This window comes from Adiantum capillus-veneris, unplaced genomic scaffold, assembly GCF_014529385.1.
Source record: "Adiantum capillus-veneris isolate H3 unplaced genomic scaffold, ASM1452938v2 Hic_scaffold_325, whole genome shotgun sequence".
In the NCBI taxonomy this organism is placed as follows: Eukaryota; Viridiplantae; Streptophyta; class Polypodiopsida; order Polypodiales; family Pteridaceae; genus Adiantum; species Adiantum capillus-veneris.
This window is the reverse complement of record NW_028221436.1, coordinates 5,502,355-5,523,983: the sequence shown is the minus strand read 5'-3', so window position 1 is coordinate 5,523,983 and position 21,629 is coordinate 5,502,355.

The window sequence follows — 21,629 nt, the reverse complement described above, 5'->3', positions numbered from 1 at the left end:
GGCATCGTGCCAAGAAATCCTCGTCTTCGTTCGCCAGTATTTGAAGTCAAAAAAGCGAGACTTCTAGGAGTTTCACAATCCCTTCTTCGTACAGCAATATGTTGAACAACTTCGACAAGTCTACGTGTTAGGTATCCGGCATCTGAAGTTCGCACGGCGGTATCCACAACCCCTTTGCGAGCACCGTAGCGAGAAATAATATATTCTGTCAGGGATAAACCTTCGCGCAGATTTCTTCGGATAGGTAGGTCAATTACCTGACCTCGAGGATCTGCCATTAATCCCCTCATGCCAAGCAATTGGTGGACCTGGGAGATGGTCCCTCGGGCTCCTGAAACAGACATCATGTGAACGGGATTCAAAGGATCAATCATCTTGAAACTTGGACTCATTTCTCGTTTCAAACATTCACTTGTGGCATACCAGGCTTCAATTGATTGACGCAACTTTTCTATGGCATGCAGACTTCCGCAGCGGTAATGCCCCTCCGAGACGTAACCTTATTTCTCCGCGTCTCGTACAAGCCAACCTCTGGTTGGTACTGCTGAAAGGTCGTCAATACCCGATGAGATAGATGCTTCTGTAGCTTGCTGAAAACCCAAAACTTTCACTTGATCTGAGATATTTGTTGTAGACGCAATTCCGAAACAAACAACTAACTTGCCGATGAGTCTCTTCATCGCAGCCCTATCGATCGTCTTGTTGCAGAAAGGTAATTCATTTCGATCCATCATTATGAAGACCTCAACTTCATATATATATATGTTGTTTTTATCGCAGTATTTAGCAAGCTCTCTGTTATTAACTTCTCATTTCATTAAACTGATTCATTTTATTTATTCACCCTCACCCATTGCCTATAATAAAAAGCTTTATCATTCCTCATTATTACTATTAGTATTACACCTATCGATTGTTGATGTACTCAGCGTAGATGAGGTGGTGTATGAAAAAGAATTCTTTGATACACCTTGCATTGCTTCCTTCAATTGTTGATTGAATAAAATGCGACCGGCTGTTGTAAGTACATACATACTAGAGATAGATCCATCCCTACATTTTCTAATTCGGCAATTTTCGTAGAAGTGAAAAGAAGTTCCTGACGATTCATAATGAGATTCGGAAGATAATTCACGAATTTTCGAACTAATAATTTGCAGATCGATTTTCCATCGAAGCCACAATAGACTGTGGGAATCCACTTGTCTCGATTCCTTGGCCCGAAGTAAGTCACAGTAACTGCTGAAATGAAGTAGTTTGGTGGAATATACGTTAACCCTGTCTATAAAACCAAGATGTCTATTTCTATAGATTCCTTGCCTACTTTCAATTGTTAGCGCATAAAGACCAAGAAGCATGTCCTGACTCGGTACAGATACGGGATCGCCCGTAGCGGGAGATAATAAATTGAGATGCGAAAACATCAGAAGACGAGCCTCGATTTGAGCTTCGACAGATAAAGGGACATGAACGGCCATCTGATCCCCGTCAAGATCTGCGTTAGACCCCCCACGAACCAATGGATGCAGACGAATGGCGCGTCCCTCTATCAAGAGGGGCTGAAACGCCTGTATGCCTAATCTGTGCAAAGTAGGTGCCCGATTCAGCAGTACAGGATGGCCTCGCATAACTTCCCGAAGAACTTCCCATATTATGGGATTCCCCTTCCGTATCATGCACTTAGCAGCTCGTAAATTACAGGCAAGGTGTCATCCAATCAAATTGCGAATTACAAAAGCTTGGAAAAGCTCAATTGCCATTTCTCGAGGTAATCCACATTGGTGTAATGAAAGAGATGGGCCGACAACAATTACGGAGCGACCTGAGTAATCGACCCGCTTGCCGAGTAGATTTTCTCTAAATCGACCCTCCTTGCCCTCAATAACCTCTGAAAATGACTTGTAGGGTCTATTATGAATATCCCTCATTGGTTGCCCACGTATACCACTACCGATGAGAGCATCTACAGCTTCTTGAACAAGTCGTTTTTGGCAAACAATTAATCCTTCCGGTGTAAATTCACTACCCGATAGGAATTCTCTGAGAGTATTATTTCGGTAAATAATCTTCCTATAAAGTTCGTTAAGATCAGAGGTAATCAATTCACCTTCATACAATTCCACTATTGGTCTTAATTCAGGCGGGAGAACCGGTATAAAATATAAAACCATCCATTCGGGTTTCATATTCGTCCGTAAAAAATCCTTGGCTAGTTTAATCCTCCTGATCAGAAGATCTTTTCTTCTTCGAATTGTTCGATCTTCCATTCGATTCCAACTGGCTTCTGTTTTACTGACGCCTGCCACTCTAAATACGCGCAATTAAGAAAACTTTGCAAATCTAAGCTAGCTAATCCTTCTCTGATAGCATCTCCCCCAGTAACAATTTCATTTTTTCGAAGCATCTCGTAATTTTGGGTAGAAAAAAAAGTGGGAAGTATGTTTCTCCAGGCTCGATCCTCATAATTGAACAGCCCCCGCAGTCTTAATAGAGCGGGCCTTTCAGCCACGGGCCTAGCTAGAAAAAGATTGGGATAGGTTGGCCGACCCCCCCCCAGAATCGGACAAGAGCGTTTCCCCTCATCCGGCTCAAATAACTAGTACCAGATTTACAACCCGACTAATTAATGTTTTCAAAACACAATAATAGAATCTAGAATAATCTAATAAAGTATCGCCCCGTCGAAAATAGCTGTTCAGTACTCGAGTTCCAAATAGTATTTTTCGAGTAGTCTCAATTTTTCCATCATGGATGATCCTGTACAGGAGGAAGTAGGTTCTTTGCCTTCCTATCATAAGTCGGAAATTTTTTTCTTGTTCCTAATGTGATCATTTCCCCCCTTTGGGTTTTCAATCCACTTCGATGGCTATCAGTTGATTTGAGAAGTACATGCGATGATTAGCTTCCCCTAACCATACCCAAAGTCTTTCCTAACGGCGAAAAAGAAAATCAAAGGATCGGGGTTATGTTAGGAAGCATTTAATATTTGTCTACTAACTGAAACAAATATCTTATTCTTTTTTTCACGAAGCCTGATTTAATTAGTTTGGTAGATTCTCTCTCTCTTTCTACCAAAAACTAACCATGGGGAGGATTCTTCAGTTTCTACGCAATAGATTGCGTATTTTCTCCCGAGTTGCGCGAGACTTCCTCATCTTTAATTTTGATTGAGGGACGCGTCGGTTAGAGGCCTCCAATTCCTACATGGAATGACAGATTGTATCAAATCTATGCCGATCAACATGTGAAGTCGAGTCACGCATCGCAATAGACTGGGCTTTCCAATTCTTTAAGAGGTTTGGCTAGTAGGTTTGCAATATAACTAGGGATTCGTTTAAGAAACCATACGTGAGTTACTGGACACGCGAGTTTGATGTATCCCATCCGATATCTACGAACTCGAGAGTCAGTAAACTCGACTCCGCAATGCTTGCAAAATCTGGAAGACTCTCCTTCGTCATTGACAGATCGGCAGTTTCCGCAAGCACAGACTCCACTTTTTGTAGGCCCAAATATTCTTTCGCAAGATGACCCATCTCTCTCTGGTTTGTGAGTCTTATAGTGCGATGTGTAAGGTTAATCGACTTGTCCAATGACATCTCCATTAGGTAACTCCCTTTCGGCCCAACTGCGAATCTGTTCGGGAGAAGCTAGTCCAATCCGAAGTTGTTGATAATTAGTTCGATGAATCATAATAAACTCTCAATTAATTTTCACGAGAGAAATTTCAAGGAAATATCAAATGTTTTCAAATTCCCTTCCCAAATCTTCTTCAGGTATGAAATTGCGTTCCAAATTTAGGCCCATACGTCGTAACTCCCGAACTAGCAATCGGAAAGACTCTGGAACGGTTTTAGGTTTGCAAACTGGTTTTCCGGTCATAATTGCACTAAGTGCTTTGTAGCGAGCCTGAATATGATCTGATTTAGTTGTAAGCATTTCCTGCAAGGTGTAGGACACCCCAAACCCCTCCGAAGCCCAGACTTCCATTTCTCCAATTCGTTGTCCCCCCCGTCTCGATTTCCCTTGAGAGGTTGCTGTGTAACGAGCGCGTAGGGACCACTAGATCGTGCGTGAATCTTATCATCAACCTGATGAATAAGTTTCATTATATAAGCTTTCCCAGTTGTAATAGATTGTCCAAAGGGATCACCCGTTCGTCCATCGATCAATCGACTCTTTCCAGGGTGGCTGGGTTCGAATAGCCACGGATTATTGGTCCGCGCACCCGCTTCGTGAGGTTCGGCAAATACTAGTTTTCTGGAAGCTTCCCGTTCATATCTTTCATCAAAGGGTACTACACGGTAATGAGTTTCTGAAAACTCCCCGGCTAACCCAAGCAAGCATTCGAAAATCTGTCCCACATTCATTCGTGAAGGTACTCCCAAGGGACTTAGTATCATATCAACCGCGTACCATTTTGCAAATAGGGCATATCTTGCCTGGGTACTATCTTTGATACAATACCTTTATTTCCATGCCTACCGGCTATCTTGTCACCCACTTGTATCTTACGTCTTTGCAATATATATATATGAATTACTTCCAAATCATTTGTAGCATCATCTTCGGGGTATACCCACCTCACATCAGTGACTCGACCTCTCCCACCAATAGGTACTCTTAGACAACTTTCTCTTGCATTAACCAGTTGTATACCAAAAATAGCTTGTAATGATCTTCCTTCTGGAACACGTGATGAGCTTGCCCCCTCCTGAGGCGTCAGTTTACCTACCAAAACGTCTCCGGCCTCCACCCAAGATCCTGATTCTACGAGCCCATCGTCGTCGAGGTGTCGAAGTAAATAACCATCCAATTGAGATATTTGCTTGGTAACCCGCTCAGGTCCTTGATTTGTTGCACAAATTTCAACCTCATGTTTTTCGATGTGAAGAGATGTGAAAATATCTTCATAGATAAGGCGTTCACTAATCAAGACCGCATCTTCGAAGTTGTATCCTTCCCACGGCATGTAGGCTACTAATATATTTTTACCCAGAGCTAGTTCCCCCCTGACAGTCGCTGCTCCATCCGCTACGATTTCTCCGCCTCTCAGGAGTTCTCCCAGCGAAACCGCGGTTTTTGGTGCATGCAGGTGTTATTATTGGAACGCTCAAATATTTTTAATTCCTCAATTGTAGTAGGTTGAGCCAATTTGTTCTTTTTCGCTTCGTGGATAAGAGATAGCTCAATTCTATTACCATCAATATAGCAAACTTTACCATCCTGTTCGGATATAGCTACACTTCCCGAATCCAAAGCTACTTGACTTTCCAACCCAGTTCCTACAATGCATCTTTCGGGCTTAATTAATGGAACAGCTTGACGTTGCGTGGTAGAACCCATCAAAGCACGGTTTGCATCATTATGTTCAATGAATGGAATGAGAGAAGCTCCGATGGAAAAATGATGGAGAGGATGAATACTTCGAAAATCAACTTGTTCCCAGAGAACGCTGAGAAACTCTTGTTGATATCGCACTGGTATAATTTCCTTCTCCGAACCTCTCCATTCGGATAATAGTAAATTCTCACTTGCTACTCGGTAATAATCATCTTCTGCGGGTGATAAATTGACTAACTGCTCCTCCCCAGACGAATCTGACATTTCGAGGTAAGGGCTCCCCAAAGATCCCGAAGTGTTAACTCCTGCCTGAATAGCTAATGAGGAAATCAGGCCAGCATTCATACCTTCCGATGTTTCGATTGGGCAGATGCGACCATAATGACTGAAATGAATATCTCTAGCTTGAAAACTAGCGGTTCGACGTGTTAACCCGCCGGGACCTACAGAGCTTAATCTTCGTTTATGAACCATTTCAGATAATGGATTTGTTTGGTCCAAAAATTGCGAAAGGGGTGTGAACCAAAAAACTCCTTGAAAGCTGCTATTACTGGCACGGGTGTCACCAACCCCCGGGAGTGATTGCGCGTTTGCGCCTAACGGCTCTAGATAAATTTTATCGAATCAAATTCTCCAAACGGTTTGGAGCTAATTTCAATTGTTCCTGAAGCAAATCTGCAACGGATCGAACACGTCGATTTTTCAAATGATCTATATCGTCGAGTTTGCCCTCTCCGTAACTTATTTCTACTGAGTGATCTGCAGCTGCTAATATGTCTTGGGGTAGCAAAAAAGACTCCGTTTCGGGTACATCAAGAGTTAGCTTGATGTTTAGGTTTCGTCTACCAATTCGTCCTAATTCGCATCTATGTTGGAAAAACCTCTTCTATAATTCCCTAAATATGGATTCCGAAAAGAATACATCTGCGTCTGTAGCAGAGTATAGGTGTTTGTACAGCTCTGCTATGGCATCCTCTGGAGATTCAATACTTTCTTTTTGCCTTTTGAACATATTTGAAAAAATCCTTGGTAACGGGAGTTTTGTAGAATATCTCTTTTGCATAACCCCATAGCTACTAGTAGAATAAAAATAGATATTTTTTTTTCTTGCTTATACGAACCCATATTCTATTCCTCCCGTCTATCTCTAGCTTAAATCTCCTCCCTGATCTGAAATTGCGGTGCTGGTATACGCGAGAATCCCTCTCTGATCCGACTCCCATTGTAGTAAATACCAGGACTCCTCAATATTTGACTGACTAAAACTCTAGCGATCCCATTAATAATAAATGTTCCTCCGGAATTCATCCAAGGAATAGATCCGAGTCGTACATCTTCCTCTTGCACTATTTGTCTTCCTTACAAATCAATTAAGCTGGTACATATGGGTCAGCGGAATACGTAATACATTGATACGCGGCATCTCCTCTTTCGAGAGAAGGTTCTGTCAATTGGTACTGATTTCCAATAGATCAGAATTCTACTTCCTTATCTGTATCTTCATTTTGGGAAATTTTCAAGTTCCTTAAGCAATTTTTGATGAACGAAACGACTAAAACCTTAAATTGATTTGTGCAAGTTCTGGCAGTACGGGCATACCTCCACTTCCTCCTAACGAAGTGATACATCTAGACCTACCTCTGAATTAAATTTCACAGACCAGTCTGATCGTTCTAATAATATAATTTGCAAATTCCCCCTCCTTTGACAAAGATTTATATATACATATAGATATAAAGGTGGAGGAATATCTAATCTAGATAGATCTAAATATATGAGTGGGTGTGAGTAAATAATATGAGTAGACTTTTTTTTTTTCACTGAATTATCTTTCTTTATTCCTCCTCTAACAAATTCGTTAAAGCAGGTAGAAAGCTGCAGGAAATCTTATTCACATATTTTGATATTTCAAAAAGAATTTAGAGGATTTATGCACCGAAAAAAAAAAAATCTTTTTGACGATCCACGAAATGGGAACCTAAGCAAAATCCAGATTTACAAACTTAAAATCACTTCTGTGATAAATTTTTTGCCGAAAACTTAGTAGTATCCGGGGCGAAACAGCGATTGACGCGTAGACGTGGAATCAGAAAAGAAGTCCTTTGTAATTATATCACATCAGCAATTTTAATTGTCAAGAAAATCTAGTGGAAGGAAAAGAGGAGTCTTTCCCACTGATTTTGCCAACACCAATCCGTGACGTCTCCAAAACTGCAACATGAATAGAGGTACTTTGTCAAAATAAAAAAATTCTATCTGTAGATAGGTAGATAGATATAAATAGATTGTAAAAAGATTGGGGTGCAATCTTATCCTTTTCCCGTCTCTTTTTACAATCTATCTATATCTAACTACCTATCTACAGATAGAATTTTTTATTTGACAAGTACCTCTATTCATGTTGCCCAGAGTTGGAGACGTCACGGATTGGTGTTGGCAAAATCAGTGGGAGACATCCTACTTTTCCTTCCACTAGATTTTCTGACATTAAAAATTGCTGATGTGATATAATTACAAAGGACTTCTTTCCTAGATTCCACGTCAACGCGTCAATCGCTGTTTCGCCCCGGATACTACTAAGTTTTCCCGGCAAAAAATTATCACAGAAGTGATTTTAAGTTTGTAAAATCTGGATTTTGCTTAGGTTCCCATCTCGTGGATCGTCAAAAAGATTTTTTTTTTTTTCGGTGCATAAATCCTCTAAATTCTTTTTGAAATATCAAAATATGTGAATAAGATTTCCTGCAGCTTTCTACCTGCTTTAACGAATTTGTTAGAGGAGGAATAAAGAAAGATAATTCAGTGAAAAAAAAAAAGTCTACTCATATCTATTTACTCACACCCACTCATATATTTAGATTACTAGATTAGATATTCCTCCACCTTTATATCTATATGTATATATAAATCTTGTCAAAGGAAGGGGAATTTGCAAATTATATTATTAGAACGATCAGACTGGTCTGTGAAATTTAATTCAGAGGTAGGTCTAGATGATCACTTCGTTAGGAGGAAGTGGAGGTATGCCCGTACTGCCAGAACTTGCACAAATTCAATTAAAGGTTTTAGTCGTTTCGTTCATCAAAAATTGCTTAAGGAACTTGAAAATTTCCCAAAAATTGAAGATACAGATAAGGAAGTAGAATTCTGATCTATTGAAATCATTCAGTACCAATTGACAGACCTTCTCTCGAAGAGAGAGATGCCGCGTATCAATGTATTACGTATTCCGCTGACCCATATGTACCAGCTTAATTGATTTGTAAGGAAGACCAAATAGTGCAAGAGGAAGATGTACGACTCGGATCTATTCCTTGGATGAATTCCGGAGGAACATTTATTATTAATGGGATCGCTAGAGTTTTAGTCAGTCAAATATTGAGGAGTCCTGGTATTTACTACAATCGGGAGTCGGATCAGAGAGGGATTCTCGCGTATACCAGCACCGCAATTTCAGATCAGGGAGGGAGATTTAAGCTAGAGATAGACGGGAGGAATAGAATATGGGTTCGTATAAGCAAGAAAAAAAAAATATCTATTTTTATTCTACTAGTAGCTATGGGGTTATGCAAAAGAGATATTCTACAAAACTCCCGTTACCCAAGGATTTTTTCAAATATGTTCAAAAGGCAAAAAGAAAGTATTGAATCTCCAGAGGATGCCATAGCAGAGCTGTACAAACACCTATACTCTGCTACAGACGCAGATGTATTCTTTTCGGAATCCATATTTAGGGAATTATAGAAGAGGTTTTTCCAACATAGATGCGAATTAGGACGAATTGGTAGACGAAACCTAAACATCAAGCTAACTCTTGATGTACCCGAAACGGAGTCTTTTTTGCTACCCCAAGACATATTAGCAGCTGCAGATCACTCAGTAGAAATAAGTTACGGAGAGGGCAAACTCGACGATATAGATCATTTGAAAAATCGACGTGTTCGATCCGTTGCAGATTTGCTTCAGGAACAATTGAAATTAGCTCCAAACCGTTTGGAGAATTTGATTCGATAAAATTTATCTAGAGCCGTTAGGCGCAAACGCGCAATCACTCCCCGGGGGTTGGTGACACCCGTGCCAGTAATAGCAGCTTTCAAGGAGTTTTTTGGTTCACACCCCCTTTCGCAATTTTTGGACCAAACAAATCCATTATCTGAAATGGTTCATAAACGAAGATTAAGCTCTGTAGGTCCCGGCGGGTTAACACGTCGAACCGCTAGTTTTCAAGCTAGAGATATTCATTTCAGTCATTATGGTCGCATCTGCCCAATCGAAACATCGGAAGGTATGAATGCTGGCCTGATTTCCTCATTAGCTATTCAGGCAGGAGTTAACACTTCGGGATCTTTGGGGAGCCCTTACCTCGAAATGTCAGATTCGTCTGGGGAGGAGCAGTTAGTCAATTTATCACCCGCAGAAGATGATTATTACCGAGTAGCAAGTGAGAATTTACTATTATCCGAATGGAGAGGTTCGGAGAAGGAAATTATACCAGTGCGATATCAACAAGAGTTTCTCAGCGTTCTCTGGGAACAAGTTGATTTTCGAAGTATTCATCCTCTCCATCATTTTTCCATCGGAGCTTCTCTCATTCCATTCATTGAACATAATGATGCAAACCGTGCTTTGATGGGTTCTACCACGCAACGTCAAGCTGTTCCATTAATTAAGCCCGAAAGATGCATTGTAGGAACTGGGTTGGAAAGTCAAGTAGCTTTGGATTCGGGAAGTGTAGCTATATCCGAACAGGATGGTAAAGTTTGCTATATTGATGGTAATAGAATTGAGCTATCTCTTATCCACGAAGCGAAAAAGAACAAATTGGCTCAACCTACTACAATTGAGGAATTAAAAAATATTTGAGCGTTCCAATAATAACACCTGCATGCACCAAAAACCCGCGGTTTCGCTGGGAGAACTCCTGAGAGGCGGAGAAATCGTAGCGGATGGAGCAGCGACTGTCAGGGGGGAACTAGCTCTGGGTAAAAATATATTAGTAGCCTACATGCCGTGGGAAGGATACAACTTCGAAGATGCGGTCTTGATTAGTGAACGCCTTATCTATGAAGATATTTTCACATCTCTTCACATCGAAAAACATGAGGTTGAAATTTGTGCAACAAATCAAGGACCTGAGCGGGTTACCAAGCAAATATCTCAATTGGATGGTTATTTACTTCGACACCTCGACGACGATGGGCTCGTAGAATCAGGATCTTGGGTGGAGGCCGGAGACGTTTTGGTAGGTAAACTGACGCCTCAGGAGGGGGCAAGCTCATCACGTGTTCCAGAAGGAAGATCATTACAAGCTATTTTTGGTATACAACTGGTTAATGCAAGAGAAAGTTGTCTAAGAGTACCTATTGGTGGGAGAGGTCGAGTCACTGATGTGAGGTGGGTATACCCCGAAGATGATGCTACAAATGATTTGGAAGTAATTCATATATATATATTGCAAAGACGTAAGATACAAGTGGGTGACAAGATAGCCGGTAGGCATGGAAATAAAGGTATTGTATCAAAGATAGTACCCAGGCAAGATATGCCCTATTTGCAAAATGGTACGCCGGTTGATATGATACTAAGTCCCTTGGGAGTACCTTCACGAATGAATGTGGGACAGATTTTCGAATGCTTGCTTGGGTTAGCCGGGGAGTTTTCAGAAACTCATTACCGTGTAGTACCCTTTGATGAAAGATATGAACGGGAAGCTTCCAGAAAACTAGTATTTGCCGAACCTCACGAAGCGGGTGCGCGGACCAATAATCCGTGGCTATTCGAACCCAGCCACCCTGGAAAGAGTCGATTGATCGATGGACGAACGGGTGATCCCTTTGGACAATCTATTACAACTGGGAAAGCTTATATAATGAAACTTATTCATCAGGTTGATGATAAGATTCACGCACGATCTAGTGGTCCCTACGCGCTCGTTACACAGCAACCTCTCAAGGGGAAATCGAGACGGGGGGACAACGAATTGGAGAAATGGAAGTCTGGGCTTCGGAGGGGTTTGGGGTGTCCTACACCTTGCAGGAAATGCTTACAACTAAATCAGATCATATTCAGGCTCGCTACAAAGCACTTAGTGCAATTATGACCGGAAAACCAGTTTGCAAACCTAAAACCGTTCCAGAGTCTTTCCGATTGCTAGTTCGGGAGTTACGACGTATGGGCCTAAATTTGGAACGCAATTTCATACCTGAAGAAGATTTGGGAAGGGAATTTGAAAACATTTGATATTTCCTTGAAATTTCTCTCGTGAAAATTAATTGAGAGTTTATTATGATTCATCGAACTAATTATCAACAACTTCGGATTGGACTAGCTTCTCCCGAACAGATTCGCAGTTGGGCCGAAAGGGAGTTACCTAATGGAGATGTCATTGGACAAGTCGATTAACCTTACACATCGCACTATAAGACTCACAAACCAGAGAGAGATGGGTCATCTTGCGAAAGAATATTTGGGCCTACAAAAAGTGGAGTCTGTGCTTGCGGAAACTGCCGATCTGTCAATGACGAAGGAGAGTCTTCCAGATTTTGCAAGCATTGCGGAGTCGAGTTTACTGACTCTCGAGTTCGTAGATATCGGATGGGATACATCAAACTCGCGTGTCCAGTAACTCACGTATGGTTTCTTAAACGAATCCCTAGTTATATTGCAAACCTACTAGCCAAACCTCTTAAAGAATTGGAAAGCCCAGTCTATTGCGATGCGTGACTCGACTTCACATGTTGATCGGCATAGATTTGATACAATCTGTCATTCCATGTAGGAATTGGAGGCCTCTAACCGACGCGTCCCTCAATCAAAATTAAAGATGAGGAAGTCTCGCGCAACTCGGGAGAAAATACGCAATCTATTGCGTAGAAACTGAAGAATCCTCCCCATGGTTAGTTTTTGGTAGAAAGAGAGAGAGAATCTACCAAACTAATTAAATCAGGCTTCGTGAAAAAAAGAATAAGATATTTGTTTCAGTTAGTAGACAAATATTAAATGCTTCCTAACATAACCCCGATCCTTTGATTTTCTTTTTCGCCGTTAGGAAAGACTTTGGGTATGGTTAGGGGAAGCTAATCATCGCATGTACTTCTCAAATCAACTGATAGCCATCGAAGTGGATTGAAAACCCAAAGGGGGGAAATGATCACATTAGGAACAAGAAAAAAATTTCCGACTTATGATAGGAAGGCAAAGAACCTACTTCCTCCTGTACAGGATCATCCATGATGGAAAAATTGAGACTACTCGAAAAATACTATTTGGAACTCGAGTACTGAACAGCTATTTTCGACGGGGCGATACTTTATTAGATTATTCTAGATTCTATTATTGTGTTTTGAAAACATTAATTAGTCGGGTTGTAAATCTGGTACTAGTTATTTGAGCCGGATGAGGGGAAACGCTCTTGTCCGATTCTGGGGGGGTCGGCCAACCTATCCCAATCTTTTTCTAGCTAGGCCCGTGGCTGAAAGGCCCGCTCTATTAAGACTGCGGGGGCTGTTCAATTATGAGGATCGAGCCTGGAGAAACATACTTCCCACTTTTTTTTCTACCCAAAATTACGAGATGCTTCGAAAAAATGAAATTGTTACTGGGGAGATGCTATCAGAGAAGGATTAGCTAGCTTAGATTTGCAAAGTTTTCTTAATTGCGCGTATTTAGAGTGGCAGGCGTCAGTAAAACAGAAGCCAGTTGGAATCGAATGGGAAGATCGAACAATTCGAAGAAGAAAAGATCTTCTGATCAGGAGGATTAAACTAGCCAAGGATTTTTTACGGACGAATATGAAACCCGAATGGATGGTTTTATATTTTATACCGGTTCTCCCGCCTGAATTAAGACCAATAGTGGAATTGTATGAAGGTGAATTGATTACCTCTGATCTTAACGAACTTTATAGGAAGATTATTTACCGAAATAATACTCTCAGAGAATTCCTATCGGGTAGTGAATTTACACCGGAAGGATTAATTGTTTGCCAAAAACGACTTGTTCAAGAAGCTGTAGATGCTCTCATCGGTAGTGGTATACGTGGGCAACCAATGAGGGATATTCATAATAGACCCTACAAGTCATTTTCAGAGGTTATTGAGGGCAAGGAGGGTCGATTTAGAGAAAATCTACTCGGCAAGCGGGTCGATTACTCAGGTCGCTCCGTAATTGTTGTCGGCCCATCTCTTTCATTACACCAATGTGGATTACCTCGAGAAATGGCAATTGAGCTTTTCCAAGCTTTTGTAATTCGCAATTTGATTGGATGACACCTTGCCTGTAATTTACGAGCTGCTAAGTGCATGATACGGAAGGGGAATCCCATAATATGGGAAGTTCTTCGGGAAGTTATGCGAGGCCATCCTGTACTGCTGAATCGGGCACCTACTTTGCACAGATTAGGCATACAGGCGTTTCAGCCCCTCTTGATAGAGGGACGCGCCATTCGTCTGCATCCATTGGTTCGTGGGGGTCTAACGCAGATCTTGACGGGGATCAGATGGCCGTTCATGTCCCTTTATCTGTCGAAGCTCAAATCGAGGCTCGTCTTCTGATGTTTTCGCATCTCAATTTATTATCTCCCGCTACGGGCGATCCCGTATCTGTACCGAGTCAGGACATGCTTCTTGGTCTTTATGCGCTAACAATTGAAAGTAGGCAAGGAATCTATAGAAATAGACATCTTGGTTTTATAGACAGGGTTAACGTATATTCCACCAAACTACTTCATTTCAGCAGTTACTGTGACTTACTTCGGGCCAAGGAATCGAGACAAGTGGATTCCCACAGTCTATTGTGGCTTCGATGGAAAATCGATCTGCAAATTATTAGTTCGAAAATTCGTGAATTATCTTCCGAATCTCATTATGAATCGTCAGGAACTTCTTTTCACTTCTACGAAAATTGCCGAATTAGAAAATGTAGGGATGGATCTATCTCTAGTATGTATGTACTTACAACAGCCGGTCGCATTTTATTCAATCAACAATTGAAGGAAGCAATGCAAGGTGTATCAAAGAATTCTTTTTCATACACCACCTCATCTACGCTGAGTACATCAACAATCGATAGGTGTAATACTAATAGTAATAATGAGGAATGATAAAGCTTTTTATTATAGGCAATGGGTGAGGGTGAATAAATAAAATGAATCAGTTTAATGAAATTGAGAAGTTAATAACAGAGAGCTTGCTAAATACTGCGATATAAAACAACATATATATATATGAAGTTGAGGTCTTCATAATGATGGATCGAAATGAATTACCTTTCTGCAACAAGACGATCGATAGGGCTGCGATGAAGAGACTCATCGGCAAGTTAGTTGTTTGTTTCGGAATTGCGTCTACAACAAATATCTCAGATCAAGTGAAAGTTTTGGGTTTTCAGCAAGCTACAGAAGCATCTATCTCATCGGGTATTGACGACCTTTCAGCAGTACCAACCAGAGGTTGGCTTGTACGAGACGCGGAGAAATAAGGTTACGTCTCGGAGGGGCATTACCGCTGCGGAAGTCTGCATGCCATAGAAAAGTTGCGTCAATCAATTGAAGCCTGGTATGCCACAAGTGAATGTTTGAAACGAGAAATGAGTCCAAGTTTCAAGATGATTGATCCTTTGAATCCCGTTCACATGATGTCTGTTTCAGGAGCCCGAGGGACCATCTCCCAGGTCCACCAATTGCTTGGCATGAGGGGATTAATGGCAGATCCTCGAGGTCAGGTAATTGACCTACCTATCCGAAGAAATCTGCGCGAAGGTTTATCCCTGACAGAATATATTATTTCTCGCTACGGTGCTCGCAAAGGGGTTGTGGATACCGCCGTGCGAACTTCAGATGCCGGATACCTAACACGTAGACTTGTCGAAGTTGTTCAACATATTGCTGTACGAAGAAGGGATTGTGAAACTCCTAGAAGTCTCGCTTTTTTGACTTCAAATACTGGCGAACGAAGACGAGGATTTCTTGGCACGATGCCGCATCAGGGATTGGTTGGACGTGTGTTGGCGGATCATGTTTACTGGGATGTTAGATGTATTGCCACCCGTAACCAAGATATTAGCGACGGATTGGCTAGTAACTTGATGGCGTCCTCGCAGCCAATACATGTGAGATCTCCTTTGACATGCAAAAGCATTTTCCGGATTTGTCAGTTCTGCTACGGTTGGAGCCTTGCCCATTGCAATTTAGTAGAATTGGGTGAAGCCGTTGGTATCATTGCGGGTCAATCAATTGGAGAACCGGGAACTCAATTGACATCGAGGACTTTTCATACAGGTGGGGTATTTACAGGGGATATTGCGGAGTACGTACGAATTCCATTCAATGGACTTATTAAATTTGACGAAAGATTACTTCATCCGACGCGTACGAGGCACGGGCATCCTGCTTGGATGTGCCGAAACGATTTACCCCTCTTTATTGGCAATTCCGTCGGTACACAAAATTCTCTTATTCCAGCCCAGAGTCTGCTTATGATTCGAACTGGTCAATATGTTGAGTCGCAACAAGTTATCGCGGAAGTACGAGCCAAGGAGTTTCCTCCCAAAGAATGTATTAGAAAACCTATTTATCCAAACTCGAGGGGAGAAATTCACTGGAGTAAATTTGTTTGGCATGTCCGTGATTCCATCTGCAATATCGCTCGTCTCGTACGAGAGGCGAGCCATATATGGATTCTTTCGGGATCTCCATCCAAATTTGATGGGAACTCTTTTTTTCATAAAGATCAAGATAGAGTTAGGATAAAACCCCACCCTATCAAAAGGATACGCAGTCACTCGGAGGGAATTTTTGAAGCACAAGCCAGTGCTAGTAACTGCGTAGATCGTCGAAAAGGGATTCAAGAATTTGGAACCGATTCAAAATATTTTTCAAATTGGTCAAAACGTCCGAGATCCAATTACATCCTTTCAAATGTCTGGTTGGAGCGGGCCGAGCTAGAAAACTCGGTTTCTTTGCTGATGGAACGATGCCAAAAAAATATCAAAAAATTAGATTTTGTAAGTATCAATGTTCAATTAAACAATGGTTCGGATCAGGATCACATTTTTGCCACCTATGAAAACTTCGAGTATCAAACCATCGTTTCAGGGATCATAAAGTATGGCACTGTAGAAATTAAACCGGTCAATCCGAAGAGACTCCAGTTAGATGGTGGGACAGGGAATAAAAGTTCTCGTCCTTGGTGCAGGGTAGTTAGAAAAGGAAATTTCTTCCCGATTCCAGAAGAGGTTTATCTTACGCACGAACCCTCGTCGTCTATTTTGGTGACAAATAATGCTATTGTTAAAAAAGGTGCGCAAATCACTAACAATATTATTACCAAATCAGGTGGATTGATTCGGATGAGAAAGAGATCAAGAGATGCTACTACAATAAGAATTCTCCCTGGATATATTTATAATCCAGAGAAGCAAATTAATATATCCAAACGGGGTAATACATTACTAGCGCCGGTAATAGGATTTCGGATGACATTGAAGTCAAAAATTGGATTTACCTACAACCATTTACATTTCGCAGAAAAGGAAAAACCTTTGTCCCGATGACACCAGTTAGCGAGTATAACTTATCCAGCGATTCTCTGGCACAAGTAGCATCTCGATTTGACAAACCAAAAACACAGAGACGCGCAAAAGCCAAGACCCTTTCGTTCATTTGTTGCAAAAATGGGGAAAAAATTGAAGTAATTAACGATGTGCCTACTCAATTAGTTCGGCTTTGTTTGATAATTGAATGGCAGAAATATTTGCACGAAACCCTTCCTAGAAAAAGAAACTATTTCTCTCTTATCAGTGTGAAAATAAGTTATTTGTTCAAAACTTTTCTTCAAGTAAATCCGATGGTATCTCCCCCTACACAAAGAGGAGTCAGGGTTGATGAAATCTTTCGAACATCAACGCCTCTTGGCAAACCATCTCCTCCTCAACTTGATCTGGCTAACAGTTGTTGTAAATCAGCTGTCAACTGTCAGGGTATCATTCATTTGACTTTGGAACCAGCCACATCATTCCTGATCTTGTCGCCATTTAATTTGTCCCGTAATAATTCAGTTACTGATACGAGGGATGGTGGTTGCGGAGGAGAAATTGGGAAATACTTCTACGGGTCAGAAGATGGTTTCTTCTGCATCGGCGAGAATAAAAAAAAGATCTCACTGAGTTCTAAATGTATTTCAGAAAATTATGCAAATCCAAATGTTGAAGAGGGATGGATTAAAGCTAGAAGAGCAAGTTCCAATCTCGGCCAGAGGAAAGCTGAGGAGGTAGGTCTAGTGGGGACTTTGTCCCCTATTTCTTGTTCATCGATTCCCCATCATCTATCACTCGGCGGCAAAAACCTTTCTACCAGAAAAGGTTTCGTTGATTATTCGATAGATAAGTCGGAACATCAAGATTTCTATCTGATTGATGAAAGTAAATTACTACTGAAATGCCCCATAAATTTTTATGTTAAAAAGGGTTTCTTGGACAAACCTTCTTATTTACCGACAAGAGTGTTTAGTCGAGAAATCATGTTAATTAGTCTAGGACTACCGATCAGTGAAAGTCGATATCTACATCGAGATCGGACATGTTTCCAATCTGGCCAGGTCATGGCCATTCACCAAGATTATTCATTAGTGAGAACGGGTAAAACCTTTTTGGCAACCCGGGGAGCAAATCCCCATAAGAGTTCCGGGGATATCCTTGAGGAAGGAGATACGTTAATAACATTGCCGTATGACAGATTGAAATCTGGAGACATTACTCAAGGTCTCCCAAAGGTTGAGCAACTCCTGGAGTCCCGTTCCATTGCTTCTATTTCAGCAGGAATTGGAGATCTTTTTGAGAAATGGTGTCAAAATATTACTAAATTAATTGGGAATCCCTGGAGTCACTTGCTAGGTGCTGGAAGAAGTATGGAGCATTGCCAATTGATTCTAATTGATCAAATTCGAAAAGTTTATGAGTCTCAAGGAGTACGGATATGCGACAAGCATCTAGAAATTATTGTCTGCCAATTGACATCTAGGGTCGTAGCGTCTGAAGATGGGGTAACTAATGTATTCCTTCCTGGGGAGCTTGTTGAGTTATCACAGGCGGAACGTATAAATCGTGTTTTAAAGAAATCAATTTTTTACGAGCCTATTGTATTGGGTATGACGAGGGCTTCTCTTAGTACTACTAGTTTTTTGGCGGAAGCAAGTTTTCAAGAAACCACTCGAGTATTGGCTAAAGCTGCCCTTCGCGGCCGAATTGATTGGCTGAAGGGGTTGAAAGAAAATGTTGTTATTGGCGACTCCGTTCCCGTCGGAACAGGTAGTCCAGAAATCTATTGTCAATTAAATATAAATAAAGAGAAAGAATCTCGTTTGGCAAGTGGGGGTAGTAAGAAGTTGACAAAATGGGAGACTGGAAGTAGTCTAAGTGGTTACCATAAAAAACGGGATTTCAATCCCAGTTTTTTCATTCGTAAAGAATTGAATAGATCTTTCACTCGTCTTCATCTTGATATGTGGTAAAAAGTGGCAGACAATTTCTTCGCGCATTTCAAACCGCGAAATGATTCACTGGATTGTAACAATTTACCAAATTTAGTTAAAATGAGACAAATTCACATCCGTTTTCATAAAAGAGGGGAAGATGCAACAGAAAAATCGGACTATCGACTTGGAAGGAATGATGGCAGCAGGAATTCACTTTGGACATCAAACCCAGAGATGGAATCCAAAGATGTCTCCTTATATATTTACAGAACGTAAGGGTGTTCATATTCTCGACTTAACTCAGACCGCTCGTCTCCTATCTGAAGCTTGTGACTCGGTATTTGATGCAGCAGTAGAGGGAAAGGAGTTCCCGATGGTGGGTACGAAGAATCAAGTAACTGATTTAATAGTATCAGCTGCATTGAAATCTCAATGCCATTATGTAAACGAGAAATGGTTAGCTGGTACGTTAACGAATTGGGTCACTACAGAGACACGTCTCCGCAGGTTTCAACACTTACAAACTGGGGGCGATTTGGGAGAATTCGACCGACTTCCGAAACGGGAGGCCGCGATTTTGAAGGGATAATTGGTTAGATTAAAAAAGTGTCTAGGTGGAATTCAATATATGTCAGATTCACCCGATATTGCGATAATTACCGATCAACACGAATAATCTATTGCCCTCAAAGAATGCAGTATTCCGGGTATTCCCACAATCTGTATCGTTGATACAGATTGTGACCCAGATCTTGTAGATGTTCCAATTCCTGGTAATGATGATGCTAGATCCTCGATCCGATGGATATTGGATAAACCTGCATTAGCTATTAGCGAGGGTCGTTCAAACATAAAGGTAACTTAATGGGCCGAAAGGCGGTTAACTATACACCGACCTTGTTGATTTGCAACGAAATACCCAAAGGCATTATTATTATTTGGGAAAATGGATTGATTTGATAAATCGTATAGTTTGATGGAAAAGGAACTTGCCTCTTCCTACTCAGAACATTTATGTAATGAAAAATAGTTTAGATAATTTTGCTCCTCATTGTGAGGGGGGGGGTATTATGCAAATTGAACAATTGCAAATTAATGAAATTGATAATCCGCATCAAGTATCAAGTGTAGAAGTAGGTTAACATCTCTATTGGCAAATAGGAAACTTTCAAGTTCATGCACAGGTTCTTATAACTTCTTGGGTTGTCGTCGCCATATTGGTAGCTTTACCCGCTACAACTACCGGCAATTTGCAATCGATACCAACTGGTACACAAAATTTTATCGAGTATGTTCTTGAATCTATTCGAGATTCAACCAGGACCCAGATGGGGGAAGAGGGATATCGACCCTGGGTCCCATTTATTGGAACAATGTTTCCATTTATTTTTGCTTCTAACTGGTCAGGTGCTTTGCTACCCTGGCGAGTCATTCAGTTACCTCATGGGGAGTTGGCTGCACCTACGAACGATATTAACACCACCGTCGCATTAGCCTTGCTTACATCAGTAGCACATTTTTACGCGGGTTTGTACAAGAGAGGGTTTAGCTATTCCGGCAAATACATACAGCCAACTCCGATACTCCTACCTATCAATATTTTGGAAGACTCCACCAAACCCCTATCGCTTAGTTTCCGATTGTTTGGAAACATTTTGGCTGACGAGTTGGTAGTAGCTGTTCCCGTCTCCCTAGTACCCCTAATTGTCCCTGTACCTACGATGCTTTTGGGATTGTTTACAAGTGGTATCCAAGCTTTAATCTTTGCCACTTTAGCTGCAGCTTATATCGGGGAATCTATGGAAGGTCATCATTAGTGGGATGAGGAAACGTAACTCTAATTTAGTTGCGGGAAATCTCTTTTCCTTTTGGGTACAATTACAATCTGGCGGGTCACTATAGCGAGAAAAAGCCGTTTATGTGGTATCATAAAACTACATTATAAAATTATACCCGCGTTTTTCCCTTCTTCTCTTTCGTCACTTTTAGTATCCCCCAAAAAAAAAAGGATGGTTCTCTCCCTCACACATATCCACCGCCTACATACAGATTAAATCAAATTGTTTTAAGTATTCAATGAATAAATAAGTAAATAAAAAAGAGGTAATGAGTTTCGGTGCCGGTCGCAAATGTTTTGCGAGAATTTTGAGCGCGCGGGGGGGGGGGGGGAAATCTTATACATTGTTTTTCCATTTCTCGTTCAAGCCGTTAATGCTTAAATTCCTAAGTTGTGTTTATCCCAAGAAATATTTATCATGGTAAAGCTATTACATTTTTACTGTCGTTTGGGTATAGGGGGAGACGTGCTTTGACAATGTGATTGTTATTAATACCGAATATCCAAAAAATTTTTTCAGCTTTTACCTAAATTTAAAAGTCAAATTAGTCGAGAAATGTTCCCGATCGACGTCTAGGTAGAAGTGAAGTAGATATTTCTTTCCTAAACCGTTGCTTCCAGTTAACATAGACTAAATATGCGGAAACTGGAGTACATTATTGGTCCCAACTATATTTACGTGGAATTAATTTACTAATTTTTTTTTTTTAACCTTTACCAAATTCAATTTTCTTCATATTCGACGGAATAAGCAAAATCGACTAAAGTTCCTAGATTAAATAGGAGGAGACTAATATGAATCCATTGATTTCTGCCGCTTCCGTCATCGCCGCTGGGTTAGCTGTAGGCCTTGCTTCAATCGGACCCGGTGTTGGTCAAGGCACTGCCGCGGGTCAGGCGGTCGAGGGTATAGCAAGACAGCCAGAAGCAGAAGGTAAAATACGAGGCACTTTATTGTTAAGTTCGGCTTCATGGAAGCT